A 9,676-nucleotide genomic window follows, 5' to 3' on the forward strand; every position below is an offset into this window, starting at 1 on the left:
GAACATTTGTTGTACTGAAAAAGAGAACCTGAAAACAACTCACTGCTGTCAAGGTGTAAAGGGGATGCTTTTTTTTAATCGATGAGATTTGTAAATTAAATGTGTGATTCACATGCATTCACTTTGCAGTCTGCAGTTCCTTTCCTGTTGGGACAAATGCCATTTTTTAAAAGCAGTACCACTTTGAGAGCAATTTCCTTTGAATGCTGCGGTATTGATCTACAATGTCTGTAGTATCTCCATGCTTAGGCTCTCAGTCAAAAGGCTCCTTTAAAACGTTCCTATCCCAGGTGCTTTGATTTGCCAGGTGCTCATGAAGTAGCTGTGCCAAGACCAACTGTATGTTACTGACCAGTAACCATTCTGTTCATCTTTTTTTCTTCCTTAAAAACAACTGATCCTGTCTGATGTGCACTACCTCGTCCCTCTGGTCCCAAGAGACCATCCTCCTAATGCAGACTATCAGCTCCATCTGTCAACAAGCCCCCTCATTCACAGCACGGCCCCTACCTTCCCTACGTTTTTTCTCAGTGTAGGGATGGGATTGTCAGTCACGTCCTCTGTCTCGCTTAACACATCTTTTATATTCTACGATACGTAATCACTATGAGACAGAAGGGTCCTTCTACCAATTCGGCAACATTTGTATTTCAGTTTCTTTTTTAACGTAATTTTAACATTCTGTCATAAAGAACATGTTCAACTACATAAAAACACGTTTTCCCATCTCAAGAGGTGAAATAAAAAAATTACTATAGTAAGTAATTAAGTGTCAAAGTAACACGGTTGACCGTAACAGGGTTGCCAATTTCATCTTAATAAATTATAAGGAATAAAGTTTTGAAGTGTCTGTCCGATATCTAGGACATAAAAGAAAACACAGGAAATATAGTTTTTTTTTTATACATACAGTGCATTCGGAAAGTATTCAGACCCCTAAAATGGATTATATAAATACAAATCCTCATCTACACACAATACCCCATAATGTAAATTGTCCGATGGCAATTTTTATGAATTGTTCAGCAGTCTAATGGCTTGGGGGTAGAAATTGTTGAGGAGCCTTTTTGTCCTAGACTTGGCACTCCGGTACCGCTTGCCGTGCAGTAGCAGAGAAAACAGTCTATAACTTGGGTGACTGGAGTCTCTGACAATATTATGGGCTTTCCTCTGACACCGCCTATTATATACAGTGGGGAGAACAAGTATTTGATACACTGCCGATTTTGCAGGTTTTCCTACTTACAAAGCATGTAGAGGTCTGTAATTTTTATCATAGGTACACTTCAACTGTGAGAGACGGAATCTAAAACAAAAATCCAGAAAATCACATTGTATGATTTTTAAATAATTAATTTGCATTTTATTGCATGACATAAGTATTTGATCACCTACCAACCAGTAAGAATTCCGGCTCTCACAGACCTGTTAGTTTTTCTTTAAGAAGCCCTCCTGTTCTCCACTCATTACCTGTATTAACTGCACCTGTTTGAACTCGTTACCTGTATAAAAGACACCTGTCCACACACTCAATCAAACAGATTCCAACCTCTCCACAATGGCCAAGACCAGAGAGCTGTGTAAGGACATCAGGGATAAAATTGTAGACCTGCACAAGGCTGGGATGGGCTACAGGACAATAGGCAAGCAGCTTGGTGAGAAGGAAACAACTGTTGGCGCAATTATTAGAAAATGGAAGAAGTTCAAGATGACGGTCAATCACCCTCGGTCTGGGGCTCCATGCAAGATTTCACCTCGTGGGGCATCAATGATCATGAGGAAGGTGAGGAATCAGCCCAGAACTACACGGCAGGACCTGGTCAATGACCTGAAGAGAGCTGGGACCACAGTCTCAAAGAAAACCATTAGTAACACACTACGCCGTCATGGATTAAAATCCTGCAGCGCACGCAAGGTCCCCCTGCTTAAGCCAGTGCATGTCCAGGCCTGTCTGAAGTTTGCCAATGACCATCTGGATGATCCAGAGGAGGAATGGGAGAAGATCATGTGGTCTGATGAGACAAAAATAGAGCTTTTTGGTCTAACTCCACTCACCGTGTTTGGAGGAAGAAGAAGTATGAGTACAACCCCAAGAACACCATCCCAACTGTGAAGCATGGAGGTGGAAACATCATTCTTTGGGGATGCTTTTCTGCAAAGGGGACAGGACGACTGCACCGTATTGAGGGGAGGATGGATGGGGCCATGTATCGCGAGATCTTGGCCAACAACCTCCTTCCCTCAGTAAGAGCATTGAAGATGGGTCGTGGCTGGGTCTTCCAGCATGACAACGACACGAAGCACACAGCCATGGCAACTAAGGAGTGGCTCCGTAAGAAGCATCTCAAGGTCCTGGAGTGGCCTAGCCAGTCTCCAGACCTGAACCCAATAGAAAATCTTTGGAGGGAGCTGAACGTCCGTATTGCCCAGCGACAGCCCCGAAACCTGAAGGATCTGGAGAAGATCTGTAGGGAGGAGTGGGCCAAAATCCCTGCTGCAGTGTGTGCAAACCTAGTCAAGAACTACAGGAAACGTATGATCTCTGTAATTGCAAACAAAGGTTTCTGTACCAAATATTAAGTTCTGCTTTTCTGATGTATCAAATACTTATGTCATGCAATAAAATGCAAATTAATTACTTAAAAATCATACAATGTGATTTTCTGGATTTTTGTTTTAGATTCCGTCTCTCATAGTTGAAGTGTACCTATGATAAAAATTACAGACCTCTACATGCTTTGTAAGTAGGAAAACCTGCAAAATCGGCAGTGTATCAAATACTTGTTCTCCCCACTGTAGGTCCTGGATGGCAGGAAGCTTGGCCCCAGTGATTTACTGGGCCGTTCGCACTACCCTCTGTAGCGCCTTACGGTCAGATGCCGAGCAGTTGCCATACCAGGCGGTGATGCAACCGGTCAGGATGATCTCGATGGTGCAGCTGTAGAACCTTTTGAGGAACTGGGGGCCCATGCCAAATCTTTTCAGTCTCCTGAGGGGGAAAAGGTTTTGTCGTGCCCTCTTCAAGACTGTCTTGGTATGTTTGGATCATGATAGTTCGTTGGTGATGTGGACACAAAGGAACTTGAAACTCTCGACCCGCTCCACTACAGCCCCGTCGATGTTATCAGAGGCCTGTTCGGCCCACCTTTCCTATAGTCCGCGATCAGCTCCTTTGTCTTGCTCACATTGAGGGAGAGGTTGTTGTCCTGGCACCACACTGCCAGTTCTCTGACCTCCTCCCTATAGACCGTCTCATCGTTGTCGGTGATCAGGCCAACCACTGTTGTGTCATCAGCAAACTTAATGATGGTGTTGGAGTCGTGTTTGGCCACGCAGTCATGGGTGAACAGGTACTACAGGGGACTAAGTACACACCCCTGAGGGGCCCCAGTGCTAAGGATCAGCGTGGCAGATGTATTGTTGCCTACTCTTACCACCTGGGGCCGGCCCGTCAGGAAGTCCATGATTCAGTTGCAGAGGGAGGTGTTTAGTCCCAGAGTCCTTAGCTTAGTGATGAGCTTCGTGGGCACTATGGTGTTGAACGCTGAGCTGTAGTCGATGAACAGCATTTTTTATTTATTTTACTTTTATTTAACTAGGCAAGTCAGTTAAGAACAAATTTTTATTTTCAATGATGGCCTAGGAACAGTGGGTTAACTGCTTGTTTAGGGGCAGAAAGACAGATTTGTACCTTGTCAGCTCGGGGATTTGAACTTGCAACCTTTCGGTTACTAGTCCAACGATAGGTGTTCCTTTTGTCCAGGTGAGAAAGGGCAGTGTGGACTGCGATTGAGATTACATCATCTGTGGATCTGTTGGGGCGGTATGCGAATTGGAGTGGGTCTAGGGTGTCCGGGAGGATGCTGTTGATGTGAGCCATGACCAGCCTTTCAAAGCACTTCATGGCTACCGACGCGAGTGCCACGGGGCGGTAATCATTTAGCCAGGTTACCTTAGGGTTCTTTGGCACAGGGACTATGATGGTCTGCTTGAAACATGTTGGTATTACAGACTCATACAAGGAGAGGTTGAAAATGTCAGTGAAGACACTTGCCAGTTGGTCAGCGCATGCTTGGAGTACGTGTCCTGGTAATCCGTCTGGCCCTGCGGCCTTGTGAATGTTGACCTGTTTAAAAGGTCTGACTCACATCGGCTGCGGAGAGTGTGATCACACAGTCGTCCGGAACAGCTGATTCTCTCATGCATGTTTCAGTGTTACTTGCCTCGAAGCGAGCATAGAAGTTATTTAGCTCGTCTGGTAGGCTCGTGTCACTGGGCAGCTCTCAGCTGTGCTTCCCTTTGTAGTCTGTAATAGTTTACAAGCCCTCCCACATTCGATGAGCATCGGAGCCGGTATAGTACGATTCAATCTTAGTCCTGTATTGACGCTTTGCCTGTTTGATGGTTCGTCGGAGGGCATACCGGGATTTCTTTGAAGCTTCCGGGTTAGAGTCCCGCTCCTTGAAAGCGGTAGCTCTACCCTTTAGCTCATTGCGAATATTGCCTGTAATCCATAGCTTCTTGTTGGGGTATGTACGTACAGTCACTGTGGGGACGATGTCGTCGATGCACTTATTGATAAAGCCAGTGACTGATGTGGTGTACTCCTCAATGCCATCGGAAGAGTCCCGGAACATATTCCATTCTGTGCTAGCAACACAATCCTGCAGTTTAGCATCTCCTTCATCTGATCACTTTTTTTGAGACCGAGTCACTGGTGCTTCCTGCTTAAATTTTTGCTTGTAAGCAGAATTATGGTCAGATTTGCCAAATGGAGGGCGAGGGAGAGCTTTGTACACGTCTCTGTGTGTGGAGTAAAGGTGATCTAGAATTTTTTCCCCTCTGGTTGCACATTTAACATGCTGATAGAAATTAGGTAAAACAGATTTAAGTTTCCCTGCATTAAAGTCCCCGGCCACTAGGAGCGCCGCCTCTGGATGAGCGTTTTCCTGTTTGCTTATGGCGGTATACAGCACATTGAGTGTGGTTTTAGTGTCAGCATCGGTCTGTGGTGGTATGTAGACAGCTATGAAAAATACAGATGAAAACTCTCTAGGTAGATAATGTGGTCTACAGATTATCATGACATACTCTACCTCTGGCGAGCAAAACCTTGAGACGTCCTTAGATATCGTGCACCAGCTGTTGTTTACATATATGCATAGGCCCCTGCAACGTCTTACCAGAGGCAGCTGTTCTATCCTGCCGATAGAGTCTTTAACCCGCCAGCTGTATGTTCTTAATGTTGTCGTTCAGCCACGACTCGGTAAAACATAAGATATTACAGTTTTTAATGTCCCGTTCATAGGATATACGTGCTTTCAGTTCGTCCCATTTATTTTTATTTTCCAGCGATTGAACGTTAGCTAGCAGGATGGAAGGCAAAGGCAGATTAGCCACTCGTCGCCTGATCCTCACAAGGCACCCTGGTCTTGTTCCGTAAAATTTCCTTTTCCAGCGAATGACGGGGATCTGGGCCTGGTCGGGTGTCTGTAGTATATCCGTCCCGTCCGACTCATTGAAGAAAAACTCTTCGTATAATCTGAGGTGAATAATCGCAGTTCTGATGTCCAGAAGCTCTTTTCGGTCATAAGAGACGGTAGCAGCAACATTATGTACAAAACAAGTTACGAACAACGTGACGTCATACCCAAGAAGATTCGAGGCTGTAATCGCTGCCAAAGGTGCTTCAAGAAAGTGCTGAGTAAATGGTCTGAATACTTATGTAAATGTGTTATTTCAGTTTTTTTTATTTATAAATTTGCAATAAAAAATTTAAAAACTGTTTTTGATTTGTTATTATGTGGTATTGTGTGTAGTTTGATGAGGGTTTGGATGCTACAAACAGAAGTTGGCACAATGACGGTAACGACTTCAGATGAGTCCTGTTTTTGTGAGAATACCAATTTTTGGGATGTCTCATGGTCTGACAAACACAACTGTAGCTCGGCCACCTCCCACCGCAGATGTGGAAGGCCGCCATAAGCGGATGCGTTGGATTGAGTTGCAGCCCATGCAGATATCTCTAGCTTAAACTGAACAATTTTGATGGGGCTTTTTTACATCAATTAGATTGACGCACCGATGCATCAATAGACTCTAGGGAGTTACATCAGCCATAAATCCCCTAGTGACAGGAGGAATGGAAGTTTGTGTGCAAAAGTTTTCCACCACAAAACACCAGAAAATGTCCAAAAAGAGTAGAAACAGCTCACCTGCTTTTACACTATGTTTTGACTATCAGATGTTCAACGTTCCTTTTGAAGTAAATATTTCAAATGGAATAGTTTCAACATATTTAAAGAGTTCAGTTCACATAAGTGTCCCTCATTTTAAGGCCAACAGATGTACACTGAGTGTACAAAAGATTAAGAACACCTGCTCTTTCCATGACATAGGTGAAATCTATGATCCCTTATTGATATCGCTTATTAAATCCACTTCAATCAGTGTAGATGAAGGGTAGGAGATTTTTAAGCCTTGGATCGGGTATGTGTGCAACTCTGAGGGGTGAATGGGCAAGTCAAAAGATGCAAGTGCCTTTGAATGGGGTATGGTAGTAAGTGCAATGTGCACAGGTTTGTGTCAAGAACTGCAACACTGTTGGGTTTTTTACACTCAACAGTTTCCCATGTGTATCAAGAATGGTCCACCACCCAAAGGACATCCAGCCAACTTGACACAACTGTGGGAATCATTGGCGTCAACATGGGCCAGCATCTCTGTGGAGCGCTTTCGACACCTTGTCGAGTCCATGCGACGAATTGAGGCTGTTCTGAGGGCAAGTCATCTTCCAAAATTACTTTGAGAAAGTGGGTTAAAACAATTTTTACTTAAAATATTAAAGTGCATTCCATTTGTAGAACGACCCAGAATTCTGTCTGTATGTATTTTTTTGCTGTAAATTAGGCCATTTGATCTCACAGAGAGAATACTTCCTAACTGCAGCTACCTGTTTTGTTTCATATGCCAGTGTTTACATTTGAATAAGAGGGTGCGATCTGGCATGACTGTTGTGTGAGTCTCTAAACATATTAGGGATCATGCCCAAAGCAAGCATCTGCAGTGGGGATTCAAAGCACATAAATGATAGAGTCATGTACTCAATGTTTATTTCCCAAGGGCATGTTGCAATTGTATTGCAAAGTGTTATTCGGGCCTAGGTGTGTGTGTGCAAACGTTGTGGTTCGTTGGGTCTGCAGGGTTGGGATAAACTGATGGATTTGCCTAATTTGACAGCCAGGGGGATGGAGGGGTCACAGGGACTCGGATCCCACTGGCAGAATGTAGACAACCGACACACACACATTTGTCACGGCATGCACACACGTCAATGATAAAGCCATCTTTGTACACTCGCCAACAATACACTGACACGATAGTGGACCTGCAAACCAGTAACAGATGCAAGTAGAGACTAGGCTATTCCAGCTATTGCAGCAATGACAAAGACAATACTATATCAGGTAGCGTAGTGTTGTGGGAAAGCATTTAGGGTCAGAACTGCAATGCAAAACATGTACGCCCCATGAGACAATGGCACTGATGGCATTCAAAGACTGTCCATTCATGTCTTTTGTTTGGAGTCTATATTATATTCAAGGTTTCCTTGACAGTTGTTTTTACCCCCCCTGGACCTACTACCTCCTGTGAGGGTAGACTCACTCCCCTTCAAGAATATTCCCTGTAGACTCACTCCCATTCAAGAATATCCCCTGTAGACTCACTCCCCTTCAAGAATATCCCCTGTAGATTCACTCCCCTTCAAGAATATCCCCTGTAGACTCACTCCCCTTTCAGAATATCCCCTGTAGACTCACTCCCCTTTAAGAATATCCCCTGTAGACTCACTCCCCTTTAAGAATATCCCCTGTAGACTCAAAATACTGTAAAGCACCAATGCTTCTTCTGCTATATTAGTTCAGAACAGAATAAACCTGTAGTGAAAAAGTCTTCAATAATATAAAAATCAATTTAGTCATGCGGGCATACATTTTATGTATAGCTGATCCCGGGAATCGAACCCACTACCTTGGCATTACAAGCACCTTGCTCTGCCAACGAGCTACAAAGGACCACTTCAGATTTCCTTTGGCCAGTAGGTTATAAGCAGTGAGCATCTCATACAGACTGACCTGGACACATATTATTCCAGTCTGAATTAGATACTGGAAGAATAACTAATCTCAGTCACCAGGGAGAAGGGTCAGAGGCGTGCTGGAATCATATCAGAGGGTGTAAGAACAGTAATCCATAGTAGAATATCCACACTGCACTCTCCATCTTCCTCCCGTTGAGTTGGCAGCCAGACAAGGACAGACTGCATCACAAAGGTGCCAAGATAAAGAAATTGCTTTGCGATGTGTCATTTGTGACTATGTGCAAGTGTGTGTGCATACCAGTGTGCGTGTGTCCCAGTGTGTGTGTTTTAGCAGTTTGCAAAAGGACGACAGACTTTTGAGAGGAAGGATGCCGATCAAGGTTCCATCACTCCCTCCCTCCATCTCCTGGTTATTAAACAGCCGCAGACTTATCTGGTCAAACCAGGGATTTAAGCAGGAGATTACTGTCAGAAACGAGCTATTCTGCCTGCCTGAGCTAGCTTTGATTACCTCCCAAGATGATGGCTTTGTTTTCCTGTCTGGCATCATTCCACATTGAAAAGGTCTCATCAAACCCAAGCTGATTATTGCTACTATAGAATATGGGCACTAGAGGCATGTCCTCTGCATTAGGTTTACATTACGGTCCTTTAGCAGACACCCTTTTCCAGAGTAACTTACAGCCTGAGTATTCAATTAAGGTAAGACATGACATATCTGCTATCAGAATAATCATAGATAAATACATATTTCAAATCATCAGACCAAGTCATAAACACAAAGACAAGTAGCTAGGTAAACAAGGTTGGGAGATGTTTTATTCCTTTCATATCACTGGCAAATATAAATTACTGTTCCACATTTCCCCGTTTTTTTTTTCTCCCTCCGAAATGTTTAAGTGCTTTCTTTTAAAGTCGATATTCAAATTCCCCAATTCTAAAATGTAAGTGCACAAAACGTCCACCTTTTTAATAGTTGAACAAACCCTTAAGCCATCGTTTTTCGGACGTGCGCGAATGACAACGTGTGTGCGCGTATGAGGGAGAGCAACACACCCGAGACAGTTACAATGAAAATAATGACATTTGTAATAACACGTCTATACTTACATTATATACATTCATATATAATATACTTTACTATGGTTCTCTTACAGTTGTCTGTTTTAAGGCTTACGCCACTTCGTACGAACCTAACCCAAATATACAAAAAAAAAATATGTGTTGAATTCCCAGGGTGATATCCCATATAGCTTACACAGGACTACACAGAAGCCAACTGCAGTGATCTGCTTGTTCTTTAAGAATCCACACCTGCTCTTAAGGCAGATGCTGAAGCACCAGGGGTGTTAACAGAGTGTAATACAGGGAGGTAGGAGAGCTGCAGCTATACTGTACAAACAGCCCAGTCTGCTCCCTCTGCACCATGGTGGCTGGCCCACAGCATGTGGAGGAGGGGGGGGGGGCGGGGGGCACCATAAAAATGAATCAGGATCTCTTCTCTATGGGAGCCACATTCACACACGAGGAGTGGAAGACACAGAAAACAGGCCATGGACGGAGGGAAAGAGAAGA

Source organism: Salvelinus alpinus, chromosome 5 (assembly GCF_045679555.1).
Source record: "Salvelinus alpinus chromosome 5, SLU_Salpinus.1, whole genome shotgun sequence".
Taxonomy (NCBI): domain Eukaryota; kingdom Metazoa; phylum Chordata; class Actinopteri; order Salmoniformes; family Salmonidae; genus Salvelinus; species Salvelinus alpinus.